Below are 19,513 nucleotides of genomic sequence, written 5' to 3' on the forward strand. Positions count from 1 at the left end.
AATGGACAAAGATCCCACAAAGCCTGCTTTCTTTAGTTTACGGGGTGTGGTGGTAAGCAGGCTGATGTCAGAGTCCTGCTGGTAGAATGGCTTTCATCTCATTTGCCCAAGGGCCTGCAGGAGCACCAGACATCACGGGACACCAAGGATGGTAAATCATAGCCCTTGCCACTTTTTTGGCATGTGCCTGCACATGTGTTTGTTCTGTGGCACTGTCACTGCTCTACCCTAACAGCCAAGTTACCTGGAGAGATGCGAGAGGAAGGCTTAAGGGACGAACATGGCATTTGCAGAAGAGAAATTCTTTCCAATCCATTGTAAGGCTCACTCTCTCAAAGTGGTGGAAAACACTATTCCCTATTTCCAGTCACTGCACCACAACTTTCTGTGCTGGGCTACACCTCCAGGCTCAGAACACCTGCTTAGAAAGAGTCACTTGCTTAGAAACAGATTCCTGCACAAATCGGAGGAAACACACAGCTGGTGACAAAGCTAAAATTTCTCTACAAAGGGACAGCAAAGCAAAACTACGCTGAACAAAGGCCCTGCACCTTGCTGCGGCGTTTCAACACTGTCAGAAAACCCTTCCCCCTCTCTGTTTTCTGTTGCTTATTAGCAAAAATCTCTCCTGCATCATGCCTGAGGCTGGAATTTTATAGTTGGGCACCCTGTTCCTGATACCTCACTCAAGACCCTGCGGATACTGCTATCAGCAGTGATTTCCAGGACACTTTCCCTCCAGCTGCCATCTGTGACTTAGCCTGCTGTCGCACCACCGCAGACCTCTGGGACTGAGCTGTCTCTCTTTACTACAAAAATGAGCTGCCTGGAATTCTTCTCCTTCCTACGGTTTCCTTCTTCTCAGTCTCACAAGCAGCTCTCTTCTGGGGACTTGCACTCACTTGGCATCATTTTCTGTCTAAACCCATGTCATAAAAATAACCCTTCAGCATTCGCATGTACTCTAAACAAGATTCCATCCTGCCTTTTCAAGTTTATCACAACCTCTGCAGCCTTCATCTCGCTGCCACTGTTCAGGAATATCTTCATGACTTGAGGCTAAACAGGATGAGGTAATTCCTTTTCACCGTGCTCTTTAATTGCTGATAAAAGGTAATCTCTTCAGGAAATGTTTTTCCTCACAGGGTTTTTAAAACTGCCAGTCAGGGCTGTTAGAGCCAATGGTTTCTTTTATAGTTATCCTAGAAGGCGTCTCTGAATTCTGCCTCCCTAAAGAAGAGAATTGCTCTGCTTGGGTCAAGAGACCGGACCTGGTAGCATCCAGCCAAGAGCTGTACACCTTCAGGCAAGGCACTCCAGATTTAGGTTCCAGCTGCCTGTTTTCTGTCGGAAAAGTGGATCAGCCTGGAGAGAGTCTCATACCATTCACAGGTGTTTTAAGGACAGTACATGGTCAGCAAGCTCTAGAACCCACACTGTGTCTTACTACAGCTGGGTGGAGGGAGACAACATTTAAACCGGCGATAATAAAGATGAAAGCCATCCTCTTTCAGTGAAAAATCATATCAGGACTCTGGCCTTGGATTCTCCTTATCAAAGCTCTTGAAGCACAGAAAGGGCTTCCCAGTGCAAACACAGTGTCTCCGAAGTTTCTGTTCTGTAGCACTGAAACGGAATGTGAAGTTGGAGCAGCTCCAATGGGGCAGGTGCTCTTCTTCTTCTGACCTGATCGGGACCTGGAACAAGAGGAGCAGTGGTTACCACAGCACCGTATGGATGGACGCAGCCACATTACGACACCGGGGACCCTCGCCCCACCAAGTAGGGACATTGCGGGGCATTCAGACTAAAAGATGTATGCGGACAAAGCCGTGACTGAAGGGGTTAATAGGACCAGCACACGCTTGCTGACCACCAAAAATTACTCGAGTCCACGTATCATATCACCTCTGAGTTCCTCAATATGTCACATCTCCAGGACTCCTGTTAAAGTGTCCTGCTTTACACTTGTCCCCCTGCTAGAAGTAGTTCCAAAGCAAGTGTACTTTTAAGAGCTCAGAATCCAAAAGACAAATAAAAAGAACCCAATGCTGCTTTGTTTTTTAGAGAGAAACAAACCTAGGATTTCCCAACATTTCTCCTTCCCTCTGCACACTCTGAACCAACGCCGATGTGCTCTTCTGGGCTTGCTCTCTCCGGCACTCTCGTCGTTAATTTACCTGTGGCCTCTCCGTCGCAAGATTTTGGGTGCAAGGGCTCTTTCTCATCAGGCGTCTGTATGTTGCCTAGTGAAAGAGGTCCTCTTTCACACATGACATTTGTAGGCGTATTGTTAATATTAACAACTGACTCATCGCTATGCTGCTAAGTATTAAGGGACAATTTTGCCATCTTCCAAAAATTGAATATTTCATTGCCTCTCTCATTTGAAAAATAAACAGAACCTGTCATAGGCATTGATACTAAAATGATTCAAAAACCACTTAGCGCACACCCTCCATTTAGACACTTATTGCTCTCCCATTCTGCCGAGAATAAGAAGCAAAGAGCTAAAATTTCTGCCATAAGGTAAAGACAATGTTATAAAAGATTAAGCCGATATAAGGAAAAAAAAAAAAAAAAAAAAGGACGCTAATTGGCAGAATTACACTGACAAGGAAAGTAAACATTGTTGCTGGATATTGAAAAAACAGGTCATTAAAATGAAATGATCCAAAGCCAGCAGAATATGAAGGGAGTAAAGCGAATTATGCAGTAATAAATGTGTCAAAATCCTTAGCAATGATGCCGCTGTGTTCTGTTTGCTTTTCCATTGTTTGTTTTTGTTTACTAAATGAAAATAAAATAGTTTTCCTCTAAATTACTATTAGATAACATCAATTTCTTTACAAGCTCTTAACTTCAAAAGAAAAACGTATTCCACTGAAGCCTGGCTTTGTAAGCTGCTCTTATTGATTTTTAAACTCTCTTCTAAATTAAAAAAAAAATAACGACGTGTTAAAAAGTCTTCAAAACCAACCATGTATGCAATTGTCAAGCAGTTCCTGCAGAGAAGATGAAGAGAAATATCAGATACAAGCCATGCCACTTAAGGTACCCAGTTAATACTTAAGTGAGAGCAGCAATGAGAAAATTGTAAACAGGAGATAATGGAACTGCTAATTGCAGTACAGACTGTTTGAATTTACACGAGTGTAATGGAAATCCTGTGCTTTAAGAGAAATTTAAGTTTCTCCCTTACAATCAACACGTTACCTATACATTTTAAAAACCTAATGCAGTCTCTTTTTTTTTTTTTTGGGGGGGGGGAGTATAGTTAGACGGACAATGCAATTTTCATTGAAAAAAAAAGACTTTTAGGAAGATTTAGCCTCTTTTGTCAGATGAGAATTACTGTTACGATAGCTCTCCTAACACCTCTGTCAAGATTCAGCTATATGCTGCGCCAACATCTTCTCCGAAGGATAGATTACGATCTACCATCCTACCTCCAGAAACATTCAGGAGAGAGGACATCTGTGTATTTATGCAGTTTTTTAATGCTGGAGGAATCTGTAACAGTTAAGTTTGCACACTGACCATTGCATAGGGGGACAGAAGGAGGAGAAATAATTTCTTAGAAACTAAACACCAAGCACTTACTCATTATACTCAGTTACCAACATAATAACATGCGTGCACATCCATGTCCAAAAGTCCTGCTAGAAAAAGATCTCATGTGTGTGCGTGTGGATGCAAAAACACTGCATGGATGCGAAATGAATCCTCCTAGCTGCAAATAAAGCTCATTAACTGACACTAGTCATCTCTGCAGACATTGCATTTCAGGGGCCAGAGAGACCTCAGCAAAGTCTCAACTGAGGAGGGAAAACAGGGTTGTCAGTTTTCAGTTCACCCTGGTAGAGGCTCACAGGATCGGTGCTAGCTGGGAATGCCAACAACATCAGGAGAGAGTAGACTGAAAGTACTCATCAAGGTTAATTTTCATAGCAAAGGAGATTTTTGGTAAATAAAATATTTGCGTTGTGAAAGCTGACCTCATTTTGCAGAATTGCTAACTACACCCCATCTGTAGTCACAAGCCATCATTCCTGTGGGTTCAACGAGGGCAGAGACAACTTCTGCACTGTGGGAGATGCACTCACGCAGGAACCTGGCCTCAAGAAGAAACTGAGGGCGACGAGAGTCCTGCGTTGCAGTTCTCATGGCATGCCACGGGGACGTTTCCCAACGGAAAATTTCCATCTTGGAAGTTTTCCGCTAAGAATTTGAAACCCTTTGAATTTTGCTCAGCTGCTTGCTGCTCCAAACACACAGAAAACCATTTGCTACCCTGACTACCCCACACCGGTCCTGGGCGTGAGAGTGAGCTTTACCTGTTTGTGAATCTCTGCTCTTTCACAGCTAAACAGGCTGGAAATTTGTGAATCAACAACGTGACACAGTAAGTGCCAGATGGGGGCACTAACTGATATCTGATACAGACTGATACACTGCACCGAGGAGCAGAATTACAGCCTCCATAAACTTCTCTCTATAACATCTGGGAGGCAAAAACCCCAGTACTTACAGAGAGAAATGTTTCACAGCCTGGATGACCCTCATGCAGATGACAAAACATTCATGAGCTTCATGTACTGAAATCCAGACACATAATGGAGATGTTACTGGTTTTATTATACCTGTTTCAGAAAGGAAATAGGAAAGAAATAGATAATTGAGAGTCACTCACAAACACTGGACTAGATATCCAACAGCACAAGTCCATTTTCAGGAAAGAATGTCAGACTGGCTTAAAATAACTGGCTTGCTATGTACATTAATGTACATTAAACAAACAGAAGAAGAGGAAAGTCCGTCTTAATACCAATCATAAGCTAGGAGCTGTAAGGAATTCATGCAGCAGGTGAAATGACATAAGGGAATACCCATAAATTCAAAAACAGAAATAGAAGATCTATCAGCAGAAAGGCAGAAAAAGAGAAAGTTTTCAAGAAACATTTCTGCAACCTAATTATTTCCAATCATCCAAGCAAGAAGAGTATTAACTGGTAGCTATTAAGGCTTTACGTTTTTAAGATCCAAATAATTTATACTAATGACTTTTAGGAGAGATGAAGCGTGCTCTGAATTGCAAAGAATGCTGCTCAGCTACATATTAGAAAGGTAGAGCAGGAGCCGAGCACCAGCCTGAGAAGGAGAGCGTACGCGAGAAGGCTCTTTGAAGGAGGAGTGATGTTGTGGACTGCTGGACTTGGGAAGGCACCAGCTACAAAAGGACGGGGAAAGCGTCAGGCTCTAGCACAGACTCTGACCTTATTACAGGAGATTATCCCCTGATTTAGCACAACTGTCTCTATGGCCACACTCTCACCCAGCAGCTCCCCTCTTTTTGTGAAGTGTACTCCTGTCAGCTGTATTCAGGTCTTAGCCTAGTTCTGAATCTAGTCTAAATGTCTTTTATTTTCTCTTGTTTTTCTGGTCACCTTTACTTTACTTAATACTTTATGGCTTTGGTGCTTCTTGGAAATCTGAGAACAATTTGCACTGGCAAGGAAAGAAAACGGCTTTCCTCACAGAAGCGACACAGAAGGAGCTGGTGGTCTGTGCAACAACAGGCATCTCTGCACACCTTTAGCTAGCAGTGCCCAGAAATTTAAGGCACCTGGGTGGGCTAGAGGACAAAAATAGTAACAGAATTGTGTCTTTGAGGTGCTTTATGCCTTTTTCAGCAGCGAGGAGGTGGTTGAGCTGGCTCTGCACCCAAAACCAGCCAGCTCAGTTTCTGTGTCACCTGCCCATTGCACCTCTCTCTGTCACAAAGTAAGGAGAAATAACTGTATGTGCAAGGAAGACGCTGGAACTATCAGCCCCAAATCACAGTAGCCCTCTAAGTGCTAGTTAAACTAGTTTTACACCTGGGGGTTAAAGTGCCGCGCACATCGACAATCACAGATACCTGTGCTGAAAGAATAAACACGTATATCTGGCTGCATACGGATACCTTCACTTGAAAATGTGATCTAGTACCAAGTATCAGAGCAAGCAGAAAGAATTCCTTGCCTAGGACTCCCTGGCCTGCCTTCTACTGCCTAATAGCTGTCAGATGGAAAGAAATTATCAGAAATAGGAACAGCCCAGTCATTATACTCTGCCATGGCTTAATTTTTTTAACTGCAACCCATCTGAGACCCAACATGACTCTTACCATCCTATGACAGTTTTAAGAACTGCAGTTGAGCAGATTGACAGTCCATTGCAGTAAGAACGCAGCACGCTTCCAGAGAGTCAATTTCATTATCTAAAAAAAAAAAAAAGAAAAACTGAAGAAAAGTGTGATTTTTAAAATTTATTTGGAATTTATTTCAAGTTGTTCAATCCAAAACAACATTTGTTTTTGATTTTTATTATAGGAATAATGAGCGGTGGGCACAGGTCACATCATATTTTGGTTGCCAAATTTAGTGCTGATAAACAAGTATGTCCAGCCAGAGTGGTGGGTAAAATCCTTATGTTTACAGGCAATTTAGAAAAGACTCATTTGCCCAGCTAATGCCTCAAACTGGGAGCCGAGTCACGGGAGGATTTTACCCAGTGCCTGATTGCCTCCAGCTCCCCAGCATCACACGCTATCTTACGTGTTTGTCCTTCTTGATTTCAGCCTCCCCAGAGAGGCAGCTCCCCCACAGCTCATCAGGCCACGCTCCAGTCTAGCTCAATCAGACAGCATTAGGGTCGCTAAATGAATGATTAAATTATGCAGGCTATGTAATTCCACAGAAAAGCAGACTGGATGGTCAAAAGGGTTTCTCCGGCTGTGAAAATTTATTCTAGTTTTTGCAATGACTGCCTAGAATAGGAACTGAAGGGCAGGAAGTTTTGGACAAATTTGTTTTTCTGTGACCTAAATCACGATTTTAACATGCTCGTCATGTGTAAGTAGAAAGTTAATGCACTAGCTCCGCTTACCGTAGTTGATTTTCCGACTCAATATGAAAAGGAAATGTCTCAGGTTAAAAAGTGTAGCTGTACTTGGAAAATGCTTTCCTTCTGCACAGCAAAATATTGCCAGAATAACGGGGACAAATGAACAAGACTATCTGCTCGCGCTGAGATGAGTTCACTAAATAAACTTAGAAATTCCACAGCTTTATTCTTTGATAGACTCTCTTCCTAGAGCTAGGCAGTGGTTTTGCCTAAATTCACTGTACATGTTCTGTTAAGGTTGAGGTATTTCATTAAAAAAATGCTGATTTGAATGATGCTTTCTAGGGGAAGACTAGCTGATTTTCTAAGTGGTCTGCCTGGCCAACTTCTGAAAGGTAAACATTTTGACTTTTTTTCATTTCATTAAGTATTGAAGATAACATTTTCATTCTGATACAATTCAAAAGCAGATTACAAAAATTGAGAAGTTGTTACCAAGTGGAAAATACAGCCTCGAACCGGCCTGGTCCACGGGTATGTTACTGATCTGCTGATCTTAAAAGTTTTTGCAAATAACAATCATGGGGGTTTTTTTCCCCCATTTTCCCACTTGTCACTCTATAAAAATTTGAAACACCAGTTAGAAAAAAACCAGCTATTTACACTTCCAAAATAATCCAAACAATCTTCAGAAAACTGTGAAAAGATTTGAAGCAAAACTCTGATATTTGGTGACTGATTTGCAAATTAGAAAACCTCTTCAGTGAATTAATTTCATTTCATCTAATAATATCTGACTAGTCTTCTCACAGGCTATGTGGATATTGCAATACTTAGGTTGCACAGGCAGACTAATCTGTCAGCACTATCTTTTCAAAACAGAATTATGGTCTTCTTTTCAAACTGCCCGTGTAATTTGGTTTTCTCAAAGAGAAATTAAGAAATTGCTCATGGCAGTTTGGAGATTAAGCTATCACAAAGGAAAATAAAGAATAAATATTCATGTAATAGTCTTTGTGATCTGCTAGGCTGAATTTAGAAGGTTAAATTATCTGCACTACAAACAGAGGAGAACCACAAATAGAAAACAAAGACTGCCAAGTGGCGTATGAAAGCACCAGTTTGACAAACTAATTTGTGTGTATGTGTGTGTGACTTTTCAAATCAAACTTTTAAGCTGACAAACCTAAACTTTCAAGCAGGCTCCACCCTGCCAGTGTGGAACAATAAGAATATTCACACAGATGATGCATTTAAAGCACATTCCCAGAAAACACTCAGAGACAGTATAGAAGACTTGTGTTTCAGGCTGTAAATACCTGCAACAAGTACACAACTCCCCAGGTGAGGTGGTATTTGCAGTGACAGCAGCTCAGCTTGCATCCAAGCAAGGAAGCATTAAGCAGCATGGGCAGAGCACACAGAGCATTTAACTTTTCTGTGGCCCTAAATGTCACGCTAACAAAGAAAGAATTCCAGGCCAGAAGGGCAATATCGGGGACGGTTTTGCTGCTCTTCAAAATAACCACTGCTGCCTTGTGAACAGAAAATCACACTTCTTCAGCTAAATGGGTACTGGATGCAACTAATGAAATTAGACCGATGCGCTTACCTTCCTGGGAAATAAAAGGTTATATTAGTCTAAAAAAGCTTTGCCAGGAGAATAATAGACAACACCATAATAATAAGTGAGAGCGTGGTGTAAAACTGCAGCATGATCAGCTTCATTTTAGTATGGGCAATGAGAAAGGCTTTAATCTAGGATAATACACAGTATGGCCTTCCCTTTTTAAATCTCTGTGTGAGCAATGAGCTAAGTGACTCTGTGCACAGCACACTCAGCTAATTTGTGAGATTTGAGTCCGATGATTAACTCATCGACTTCTTGAACTCCAACTCTGGGAGAGGGAAAAGGGAATATTTATACCATGTTGATGCAGCTTATCTGAAGGTGCAGAGCAGCTCTGGAAATAGCCTGTCTGTTCTAGATTCACAAGGCAGTGAAAAAACAAGCAGGAGAAAAAGCTCTACGTGTTAAGATAATGTTTCAGGGACTAAATAGGCTCCCCACATTCCCTAAGACAGACTTTCAGACGTTTGTTACAGGATAGTACTGTTTCATAAGTTACTTGCACTTTTAAATGGTGCAAGTTGGGGAGTTTCAAGGGTGATGGTTGCTGCGTTTGCATATATGCAGCAAAAAAAGCCTTTTTTTCAGACAACCATCATGACAGGCTTCAAGCATCGATTCCGTTTCAAAACACTGTGTCCCTCATCACCAGAAAAGACAACAGTTGTGACCCGCATTGACCCGCACGCGGGATACGCGCCGAAAAACGGCCAATTCCGCGCCGCTGGTGCGTGTGCGGGACACCATCCCTCACCTGGTCCCTAAGCCAGCCCCCGTCTGCACACGCAGGGTGGACACCCCCTCCCTCCCTCCTGCTCCCCTATTCAACCTACTTCAACTCTGCCACTTGATTTTCCAAAGCGCCAGGCACAGACCCAGGGTGGGTCAGGCTACTCGAGCTTCACGGTGTCAGGAAGGGTCACAGGCAAGGCATGCTAAGTGCTCAAAGACACCTAGGGCATAGCAGGGTCCCCTTTCCTGCAATTATAAAAAATTGTACTGGGAGTAAGTATTTTCTGCTAGTTCAAGAGCCAGGAGGGAATGCAGGATGCTGTACTCGTGACTGGTTATAAAATATATACCAAGTTCTTCCATGGAAATCACACGCATGGGATCTTTCTGCCTAAATTGCACGGCACTGTTCACATCCACAGAAACAATGATCCCATGAAATAAAGTGGCATAGATGGAAATGTTTTTCAGGGAAGAAAACCAAAGGCACTGGAACTGTGTATATATTTTAATGTGCTTTACCATATAATCCAATTTATCTTTGGACTGCTGACCTCCTAACCTGGTTTAAAACACTGGGAGGCCAACTAACTCCTGCTTTAAATCTACAGAAATCAGCGAAGCCCTGCCAGAGATGAACATTTTTCCACATGGGCTTCTGAAGAGCAGAATACCTTGTTGCTAAGTTTATCCCGAAGCCTAAAATCGAGTTGGTCTCATTTCTGACAGAGCTACAATTTCTCTGGAAAAAGACAATAATTGCACAGCAGGACAATTCTCTTTTGGATGCAGTAAGCTTATTATTTTTATACACTTAAACTGTTTAGGATCACACAGTTAAAAACAACCACATATTTGATTGTATCTAAAGTCGTGAAGTAGATGCATAGCAATACGGCGCATTCTATTTTACCCTTTGACGCACAAGGACAAAAATAGAGATGGCAAAAGGAGCTTTGCCTTGTAGGAGGCTTTTGGAAGTCTCAGGTGATTTGTGAAGGCTGGTTTTAAAAAAAAAAAAGTCTATGGCTGTGAGCTTTTGCATCCAAAGGCTTAACTGTTCCCTCTCAACTGAAAAACCTTGCTAATTTGGGGGGGGGGGGGCTAAATACTCAGAGTCATAAGGTTGTCTGAAGACAAAGTACTTCATAACATTCCTACCAGGCCAGATCTTGAAGTGGTACTGGCGCTCTCTCAAATGCCTTGAGTCAGAGCAGAGAGAGAAGGTTCTGCTCCAGAAAATCCCAACACGGGCTGGAAAAGCAGCCGCTGCCCAGATGCCCTCCAAACGGAGAAAACAGCTCTTGCCTACCAATACCCTAACGCACATAGTAAGAGCAGTACTTCACCTAAGGGCACAAGTAGCCTACCCACTGAAGAAAGAACAAGTACGTTTACTGTTCCCCACAACTGATCGTACAGTACCACGAGGACTACAACAAAAATTACATTTATTATGACACTGTTTCTATTTCTCGTGTTTATTACACATTCACCCAAACAATACAGCTATTTCACAGGAGGAAGGGGAATTGCTTTCCCTGATTTTTTTTTTAATATATATAACTTCAGCAGCTGCAACAGAATTGGCAACAGAAATCTGCCCCAGCATCTCCAGCCTTATTTTGCAGGGAGTTGTTAGCCTTCCATAAACTCAATGAAGCAAAGATTTAAGCAACTCTTGGACCTGAGCTGGTCATGTGCCATAGAACAGCCAGGGTATTTTTGGCACTTTCCAAATACGCAGATAACCATGTATTCAAGTCAAGGTGTCTTGTTACAGTAATTACAAATAAGCCACAAAATGCAATACATTTCCCTGCTCTGCAGGCTTAGCAGCAGATGCTAAGCCTCTAAGAAAGAGTTGTGCCTTCCCACTGACTCGCTTGGCGCTTTGGAACAGGTCTTTTATTTATCTGCCTCATAGCCTTGTATTCCTTGTATTATTTAACAAATCCAAAGAGATTTCTCTGACAAAAGCTGCAGCACTAATTTCCTCTGCATTTAGAGTTGCTACTGTTACAAGGCAAAGTTAGGCAGGTAGGGTTATATGACACAGCACACATTTTTTTCAGTGAACTACCCTTTCAGGCTTCAGACATGGAGAAAATCATGCTTCTTCCCTTTTCCCTGCTCTCACACACCAGTATATTGGATAAACTGCATATTTTTTCCAATGGCAGCTCATGCGTCATCCTGCGTTGCCAGCCAAACAATCTGGAAAAAAGGAGAGAGATAGACAGAGCACAAGATTCTTCTTCTCACGTGAGAGAAGATGCCATCAAGCTCTAAAACTAGCTCTCAACTCAGCTTTCACCAGTGCATTCTTCAACCTGACGCTCGGGAAATGAGCTGCACAGGCAGGAATCAGTGCTGTATCCATGGGAGTGCTGGGAAGGAGCACAGCACTAGCAACATGCTGCCAGGACAGCAGAGAGCGGGAACGATGTAATTTCTGGAGGTACTGCGACAGCCCGATGTGACAGGCAAACACCTGGGTACCATGACACACCAGGAGCGCAGAGGGACTGCGAGAAGATGATGCAAAGCACCTTGCCCCTGGCCAGTGAAAGGAAGCGTGCCTCCATGCTTTGTTACACCATACAAACTGCTGCTAGGGATGAGGCAGGTGTTGTCTTGGATGCAAGAAGTCTTTTGTCTCTGCCAGAGCCGCTTCGCTGACGCCCACACGAACACGGCCCTGAGGCTCACCCGTCCCATCCTGCTCTTGCTGGAGCTACGCAACATCACGGGACGTTCAACCCTCCTCTCCACTCTGCCCTCAATTTTTTCTCTGTGCTTTTTTCCCACTGTTCAGTATGCCCTGCAGCAGTCTACAGATCCATGGCATATCTTCCTCTTTACACTAATTTCATCAGCTGACACAGCTCACTGCACATGGCAAAAGGTGCCAATGACCATTTCCTCGCAAAGAGAAAAACTCAACCTAACAAGCCCCACAAGCCCACAGAGCCCTGTCAAGAAACAGTAATAAAGGAGCCAATTCCTATCACCACCCTGTGGGTGGTTAACAAACTCATCATGCATATGGTGGACAAATAAGAACGTAAATACAGCTAGAAAAAAAAAAAATCCATTAGCAAGAAACATGCTGAGCACGTTAACAGTGCAAAGTAGAAAACCAAGCAGATACCGTTATTCAGAACTGCACACTACAATACCAGTGTGAATTTAACAGCTCCTGAAAAGTTAATGTTCCTTCTAAAACACTGAATGAATGGTATATCATTTTTCACAAAGATTTTTTTGCAGCTAAGGGTCATATTCCTCACCTCAAGAGCTATGCTCAGTTCTTGATGGGAGTCAACAAGAATTGATCCTGCACGTTGAAATTGTGAGCCAAGCCGGGGCATAACTAACTCATGAGAGCAAGTCTCCTACCCACCTAACAGCTCACACACTAATTCCCTTCTGGACTCTTCATTTCTAAAAAGACATACAGAAAACATTATCAAACTCTGCACTGCTTTTTACTCACTGCTTGCGGTCAGCAATCCAGCCCCACTGGAACACCTGGTACTTGATATTCAAACTATTGAAATACTGATGGCAATCATACCGAGCAATACCGTTGCACAGACACCATTCATAAACGAGCAGTCTAAACAACAGCATTAGTGAGGAGCAGAGCCAGCTAAGCGTTTCATCGCACAAGTCATCGACTGTGCAGGTTTGACCTTCCCTGCATTCTGTGGAGAGAGAAGATCATGCTGTTGGGGGAAGGTTGCCTGTGGCGTACTGCACTAAGGTTTAGAGCCTCTCCTCTCCGGCAGGTGGAACTAGCTGCTGCAAGACACAGAGTATGGGGCTGAAAGGGTCATTTTGTGCTCAGGTATGGGACTTTGCTGTAGTCAGCTCCTTTATTGTCTTTCCAAAGGCAAACAGACTCACATACACTTTGCGAAGCACTTTGGCCTATGCAATGAAAGGGGAGCCCAAACACCCTGTTCCATGTGCACCAACCTTGGGGGTTCAGAACCCATCTGACTCCATCTGTTCCTGGCTTGGTGCAGTTCCCATCCTCCCCGACTCATCCTCTATTCTTTCTTTGTCTGTAAAATGCTGTGCTTCTCATTGCCCAAAATTTCCACTCAAACCTGTAAGCAATCACCAAAACCTTATTAATAGAACAATTATTCTGCAGCAGACATTACTAAAGACAGAACTATGAGAGTAATCCTCACACATACAAATGCACACGAGACACATAATGATCAAATTCAAAGATGGTGCATCCACAAGTAAGTCTGGACACTTTAAAATTTCTTGGTTTGCGGACCCTACAGCGGAGGTGCCTCTCTCCTAATGACAAACTAAACCTACTGACAAGGCACTGCCTTTCCTGGGTTACCTTTCATGAAGCACACACAAGGATCTCACAAACCTCCATCTATCCAGAGACCACAGGCTATAAGTCAATGCTGTGTGCTTTAAGTACTTATATTTACTGCGAGGTGCATTTTAAACCTCGAAAGCCGTTTAGAACTGCATTGTGAAAAGGCAGAAATAATCACCGCCTCAGTTTTACTGACAGAGAACTCAAAGTGCGGAATACTATCGTTGAGACTCCGACACCCACGCCAGAACAAGGACAAAAGCCACACAACACCTGACTTCCATGACAAGTCTTTCTCAAAAGAACAGGAAAAAGGAGAAGCAACAGGAGAGGACAAAGACTCTTTCGGGGAAAAAGGTTCAAACTAGTATTAATCACCTCTGCAGTCCTTGCCAAACTCTATGGGTGCTCATTTAAAAATGTTTCTGCCCACTCCTGGCTGTTGAGTTGTAGCCCAGCAGTATCACAGAGGAGCCTTGTACCACACAGGCACGCAGAACATGAGACAGGACTGAACATATGGCATTTCTGTGCACAAAGTCAGCTCAGTCTGGCTCTAACACCACCAGCTTCACACACAAAACCCAGGACCTCCTCCCAGTGCGTGAGAGAGACAATGATGGACAGGCAAGAACTCCCAGCCTTCCAGGCTTGCCTGTGCCAGCCGGGGACAGCGATTCGCATGTTCGTCCCGTTTTGTTTCTTTGAACTGCAGAATCCTCAGAACAGGGGCTGTTTTCAAGTCGACAAACATGCAGTGCCTACACAATGTCTCTCAAATGTGAGAATATGCAGAGAGACCACTGATCTCGGTTGGAGTTTTTGCCTCGGCTGGAAATATAATTACCCTCCCACAGCCTGGGAAGTGGTTTCTGCAACTCAGCGAGGGCATTGCAAAGTAGCTGAGCTGCAGGTGTTCCTGTAATGACGGCCAGGGCTGAGCACCAAGACTAATCACTTTGGTAGCGTCTTCCCAAACATTGCAAACAAATTCATTTGCAAAGAATAAGCAAGCACATAAATCAGCCCCGTTTTAATATGCCTACTTCTTTAGTCTGCAAATCAAATATATATTCTGAATGCTTTTTTCCTACTTTCCTTACAAATGATGTAAATATTTATCCCCTCAGTAAAAGGCCCTAAAGAAAGCCTATACTTTGAATAATGAAATTCTCATTGGCTTCAAACACATACTAATGCTTTTGTGCTCCTTTGTGCTCAATAGCCCAAAGGTTCAAATGTCTGCAAGATGCCAATTATTTTCTATTTTGACATCAAGCTTTTAAAAGAAAGGCGATCTGCATGCAATGTATTTTTCAAACTGACTGATATGATACTGTATTCTCTTAATGACATTGTACATTAGACCTTAAGGTAACAGCTTAAGAAAAAAAACACATTAGTGGGCATGAATTTCAGACAACTTAATGAGAGCTAGCTTTATCCAAAAGAATCGTGATGACACTCCGCTTCCAACAGCAAATTACTAAGGACATAAATCTCACTCTGGGCAGTAGTGGAAGGGAGGCAGCATAAGGAAGAACACTAAGAAGGGAGGCAGCAGAAGGAATTTTCCCAGAGTTTCACAGCAGCAACGACCTCCAGAACTAGAGTTACCACAGCATCTGTTCAAATTCTGACAAAGTTTCTAGGAAGAGTTTACTTCAAACTTATATAAAGACCGCCTTCAAGATTTCAACGCTTAAGTCATCAATCTTCCTTCAAAAGAAAAGGGAAACTTTCTACCACCCTCCCAACAGACCACGGGTTGCAGGGTTCGGCGTGCAGTATCACGGTGCTTTGAAGAGTGCTGACCTACACTCAGGCCTGCTGTTCCACCCCATTTGAGGTTACAGAAGCCGGCCTCCCCTCTGCTCCAGAATAACGGTCGTAAGGGTGGTAAATAAGCCTCAGGCTTATTTAGATATCAGAGATGGGCTTCAGCTTATTCTGTCAATGAGCAGAGGGACCCGTTCCTGTAGAGCGATTCTCCCACAGCAAAAGGAATCCTTCCTGGATGTATTCAGAAAGAAGGAAGAAAAAAATAGGCCAACACACCTGGCTGTGGCAAAGCCTTCTCCCTCCTGACACATGGACTCATGCACACAAAGTCTCTGCAGCTCACCGGCCAAAAACAGGTGGAAGGGCAAAGGGAAAGGAAATGCACCTAGAATTTATGAGCGGGTCTGGGAGTAAAAAGAAGAGGCATCACAATTTGTGGCAAAGACTGTTATTGGGTGCACCTAACCACATTTATTATCCTGCACTTCAGACAAAAGCTTTCATTTGCTCCTACCTAAGTGGCACGCACCGCACAAACTGCTCCTCCCCTTTTTGTTGGAAGCGTGCAAAGTCAGAAAAATCAAAGGAGCTGACAAGGGCACGGTAATAACTCCACATGTTCTCCTGTTAGCTATATGTGCCGTAACTCTGCCTACTGACACAAATCAAGCTTATTTTCTCTATCACTTTTGGTGCACTGAATAATTCCCCGTTAATATCTAATTCTTCTTTTTTTTCCGATTGCCCTTTTTGCAGTGCATGCGGTCAGATCAACTTTTCTGCCCACCATTAAAATCCTGCTTTGAATATGGAAGCGTCCATTTTTCTGCCAGCTTTCTGATAGTGCGAGCACCGCACCATCCAACCGCTCCATAAGCATTAATCGTTTCATGCTCACAGAATCATGCTGTAGCTTAGGAGCCAAAGCACAGTGGTAGCAGTGTTACATATGCACACTAGTCGAAGCATCCAGAGAGAAGCGCCTGTGGTCTTTTTCTTTAGAGGACTCTTTATTATTCTTTTAGCAGCTTGGAGTGTATCCACTGACTTTTAGCTGTGACTGCTCTTCACTGCTGTCACTCAGACCATGGAATATTCGTTCAGACACCTAGCAAATGACAAGCATGTTGCCACCGAATATCTGCAAAATTAGCAAGACTTGCCCAACATCAGATAAAGGCCACAGGAAGAACAGGTCTATTTTTTCATCCTGATCAGCTTCTGCTTCCCGTAAGAACAAGGCACACTGTACACATCCATTGCTGTTTTGGGGACAGCTTCAGAACACTCTTTTACCCAAAGGCAGCAAAAGCCACGTTTTGCATGGCTGCCTTCATATCGTTTGGGCTTTTTCTCTCCATAGCTTGCTTTCTCACTCAGATTTATAGCATCTTTTTTCTGTTAAGACATTCTCTGCTGGCACTGAGCTTTATCATAGGCAGCATTAGGTTCTTGTGCTTACAGGCATCCACACGCACATTAAGAAACTTATAAATGGTTTGATGAAAGTAATTGCACTAAGTCTTCCAAGTGATATCTTGAAAGATGCCCTGAGAAAAAGTGTTAGTTCTAGAAAAGCAGATCATCAGCTGGTTTTTGGTAACCTCAGCTGACACAGTAACTGCCACACAATCTACTGCACTCATTCCCATAGAGCAGAAATTTGACTTCCAACATGATAGCCAAGAGAAACCCAGCAGCTTTCAGACTACAAGTATTTTCCTCTTTTCTACTTGCCAATAACGGTTGAAAAGTCTTAAGGGAAAAATACAGTGATTCAAAGCATCTTCACTCATCATCACTAGCACCATCAACTGCAAAACAGTGTTTTCCTTGTGAGATAAAAACACACATTGCTGCCTAGCACTGACCAAACTTATCAGATATGTACGTGTCTTTATCGCAGTTACCAATACTAGCTTGCACCTTTTTCCCTGCTATGGCAGTAGCTACCTCTCAGCATTCACCACCTCCTTACTAGTCTCATCTGCCACCGTTTCTCTCATGGAACAAGCACCGAAGTCAGTGTCTGGATTTCCCAGTGTGTTTCACTTAATTTTACCGTGTCAGCCGATGCACTGCAAAGCATCCCTTAAGTCTGTGCCTAAGATACCTGGACCTTCAGACGCAGAGAGGGAAGCCACGGCTGTGTCACTGCTCACCCCAGGGCTGGCTCAGTGGCGGAGGCACAGTACATCAGATAGCTCTGCTCTGACCCCTTCATCCTGGTCAAAGCTCTCCGTTTCTGAAACCACAAGCATAAAGGGCAAGCCTAGGATTACATATTTCAACAGGAGAGAGCTCGTTTGTCAGTCTGAGCTGGGGATGAGAAGCACACACCTACGGCAGGGCTGGAGCGCGTCTTGCCACGCTGCCCAGGTTAAATCCCAGACTGCCCAGATGCCTGATGTAACCTGTAACTGGGAAAGTAAAGGGCTGGTTGCAGGCCAGTGCAGTTAATGACTGACCCAGTTAAATCACACTAAAGCCTCAAACAGTGTCTCTTCTGGGACAGTGAAAAAGTACATTCTAAGCATGAGATGACATATATTTCCCTTTCCCAGTTCATCAAGCATAAGGCAACTGGGATTTGCTGTCTTCACGTGCATAACTGGACCTAACAAGATTTCCTCTGCCATCTTTAGAATCAGAGAACGGTTTGGGTTGGAAAGGACCTCAAAGATCATTGAGTTCCAAGTCCCAAATCTAGTTCCTTCCCCCATATTTTTTAAACCCCATTAAACTGGTGAGAGTTAAAAGCAAATCTCACGATACTCAGGGAATATGCTAACGTCCACTTTTCTTTTTCATAATAAAGCACTGCTATTTCCACATCTTTTTTAGAGTTTCAAAAGCTTGTTTATAGCAAACCACCTCACATGGATGCTAAGCGTGACAATAGGAAATTCCAAAATACCCAATTTATTGGCAGAGGAAACGTTACAATTCCTCTTCTTTTCCTGTGCTAGGAAGATTTAAAGAAGAGATTTGTTTTCTTTATCCCCTGTAGAATTTTACTAGGAGCTTTTCCTATGGAGGAATTACAGATAGGAAAAGATACAGGCTCTTTCTAGGGCATTTTGTTCTGCTTGGGAGCCCATCTGCGACCCAGCTCACAATTAAGAAGCACAACTTGCCTGCTAAGCTGTTGTTTGGTAGAAGCAAAAGTTTGATTGCATTGCCAGACTCTTGCGTCTTCCATAAAGCCCCAAAGAACTTGTGAGTTTGGGTGTTGGGGCTTGAAACTGCAATTTGGAGCTGCATTTGGAAGAGGATTTGAATGCTGAGAAAGTTGCCCAAATCCCTTGTTCTGTAGCAGAGATATTTGTACCTGGCAGCTGACGCTTCTTCCCAATCCTCTTCAACACAGACCAGCCTGAAATTGGTCTCTCACGTAGATGCATCATGTTAAAGATTTCCATACAAGGGAAAAAAATTACTTAGTTTCAGACGGGTTTGGTTTCTCTAAAAAAATAGCATTATTTCTTCTGATAGCTATTTTTAACTGTATTTTTCAGCAGTGCTTTTTGCAATTTTTTCCAAAGCAAATTGCCCACAGATGGCAAAACAAGAGAGAAAAACATCAGCAATGCCCAGGTCTACATTCTGTTCACTTAGAGGCAAACATCATCCTCCACAACAGCTATATACTAGGAGGAAATCTCAAGGTGAGATATAAAATCTCAGTATGCAACACAATGCAGCCATCTGTCTTTGACTCAGCTTCTCCATTAAAAAGCAACCCCCAAACTCATCCAGCAGATGAAACAAATTCCCATTCTTAGCCTCAACAGCGTAAGGTGGAGGGGGAGAGGGGGGAGGAAACATATCTTTATGAAACCTACCCTTTGGAAAGAGTGTAAACAGCAGTCTGACTGCTAAGGCATACCACGCAGCGCCCTTGCACCACTGCAATCCCAACCAAGGGAACCTTGCTGATAGTTTGCAGTGCAAGGGGCTGACCCCTCTGTGCCAATGTGCGAACACACATTAGTTGGAGTCTCGTCTATGAACTATGAATTTATTACGTGCTAAGTCAAATGAGAAGCAGTGTCTGTCCTTGGCTCCAGATGTTGAAAACCTTTGTTATTTCCTGATTTTGTTGTTCGTGCTTTTCTAATTTA

The 19,513-nt window shown here is 43.2% G+C and overlaps 1 long non-coding RNA gene across 1 annotated transcript in view; it reads right to left on the reverse strand.

Annotated features, from left to right (window-relative positions):
* Nucleotides 1–4,550: 4,550 nt before the first annotated feature.
* Nucleotides 4,551–19,513, reverse strand: part of LOC142031197 (uncharacterized) — a 30,374-nt gene continuing 15,411 nt past the window's right edge. The window contains exons 2-3 of the long non-coding RNA XR_012650451.1: nt 6,170–6,262; nt 4,551–4,643 (exon numbers count right to left, since the gene is read on the reverse strand). This is a non-coding gene — a long non-coding RNA (uncharacterized LOC142031197). The remainder of the gene's footprint in view (nt 4,644–6,169; nt 6,263–19,513) is intronic.

Source organism: Buteo buteo, chromosome 1 (assembly GCF_964188355.1).
Source record: "Buteo buteo chromosome 1, bButBut1.hap1.1, whole genome shotgun sequence".
Lineage (NCBI taxonomy): Eukaryota > Metazoa > Chordata > Aves > Accipitriformes > Accipitridae > Buteo > Buteo buteo.